Below are 2,063 nucleotides of genomic sequence, written 5' to 3' on the forward strand. Positions count from 1 at the left end.
TAAAACTTGGAACTGTATGCTGCTGCTCTGTTTGTGAATGTCTTGCTGCACACTTGGATGTCAAAATATTGTACGGCCTGGGAATAGATATGTACAGAAACTTTTGACAAATAAATGGTTACACTTCAGTTCAGAGAAGTACATGTACTCCTGTAGCATATATCCTCTTTTGAGTAGCATATAAATTGGTCAAATAAATCTTCGCTAGCCATCTCAACAAAGAGTACAACTTGAAGCAGCATTGGGAGCAAGGGATAAGTGGCTCACAAATAGATATAAACTATGAAATACTCCCTCCGTATCAAAATATAAGACGGTTTTTGACACTATGATAGTGTCAAAAATGACTTATATTTTGACACAGAGGGGGTAGATTGCAAGGGTTCTCGCAAACATGGAGAGCCGCCGCAGGTCTTTTTCTCCTCCTTAGTCAATTAATCTACTTGTAGGTCTTGGCCCAGAGATTAAATTACTTACTGAATTAGAGTATAGTTATTATACTACCAGTTGGAGAAAAAATTAATGGAAATGTTGTGTTCAATCTGTAGTGATACGTACATCCATCCATGGATTTATCGGAAATGCACCGTAGGATTACTCTACTTTAATTTGGCCATGAGTCCTGCTTGTTCAAAGTTTGTTGAGCTGCTCTGAATGATTATCAGAAGTTTGCGTCAGTTAGCACCCAATTTTTATAATGATATATACAAGCATTCGAGTTAAGTTGAAAGCTATTTTTGCATGCAGTTTTTTCCTTCTGAAATGTGTTTTTCTTCTTCTTCCTGTTTTGAGTAGGTTGCGTAAGTTTTCTGAAATGATGATGTATTTTTCTTAATTCAGCGAACCGTGAGATGGACTTAGAAGAAGAAACTGTCTCCTGATTGCAGTTGATTAATTAGTATATATGTTGTAGACTTGTAGCATACCTACCTCTATATGGTTTTATATTTCAACTTGATTTCTGAATATTCCAAACCACACGCGAAGTCCTTTCTTACAAGAAGAAGTTTCTCTTCATAACAGTGAACAAAACTACTGTCAGTCAGCTCAGTTCTAGTGCTGTTGGATTTTTCTCGATTGTATTCTTGCAGTTTTGAAAATTTAGTTTATTCGGTTACTGAAAATTCAGTTAATTCAGTTAGGCACACAAATTTCAGAACTTTTGTGTGCCCTAGTACTTGGTGTTTGTAGAAAACCAGGAGTGTCAATGGGACTAGAATTCACTTGTTCTTATATGGGTTTGTAAAACTTGTTCATGTACTGAACTACTAATGCCTTGTGATGCTCTGAATTACTTGTGATGCCTCTGAATTACTTGTGATCACATTGAGAAAGACTTGTAAAGATGATGATCATCTTTAACAGAAAACAATTTGTGATGATTTTGCTAGTTTGCTGGGTTTTGTCTCCGACCATCGTGTCGTGATGATTTTGCAGGTACCCCGAGAGGCCCTTGAGTTTGCCGGAATGTCTATTAACTTCCGTTCCGGCAAATTCGGGTACTCCATATGTCCTATTTTCAGCAAAGGTCATGCTGAAATTTTCCGTGAATTTTAGCATGACTTTGCTAAAAATAGGACATATGGGGTACTTGTGACTAATGCATGGGCCGGGGTATCTTAGTAGTTAATTAAGTAGGATCAAGTGCCCTGGCTTACTTGTGACTAATGCATGGCTTTTAGGGTGCCTCGATGTCGATAAAAACCGAAATGATGAAAAGTTAGGCTTTTAGGGTGCCTTGGCGTCGAAAAACCCTCAATGATAAAAGCTTAGATTTTAGGATGCCTCGGTGTCGACAAACCCTAAATGATGAGACCATGATCTTGTTCCTTGACAATAACCAACTTTTTGACCAAACTTTGTTTCTATTTAGAGAGAAACATGGCCCACAACGATGAGGCCGGGGGTTCGGGCGGCAAGGCATTCTGGGAGCTGTCCCAGGAGATGGAGGAACAACCTCACTTGTATGAGGCCGCCGCCTTCCCCACCGATCCTGAGACCACGGATGGTGCCACCGAGGATGACCACACTAATGCCACCACTGATGGTGCCGTCGAGGATGC

This window comes from Triticum aestivum, chromosome 2B (genome assembly GCF_018294505.1).
Source record: "Triticum aestivum cultivar Chinese Spring chromosome 2B, IWGSC CS RefSeq v2.1, whole genome shotgun sequence".
Lineage (NCBI taxonomy): Eukaryota > Viridiplantae > Streptophyta > Magnoliopsida > Poales > Poaceae > Triticum > Triticum aestivum.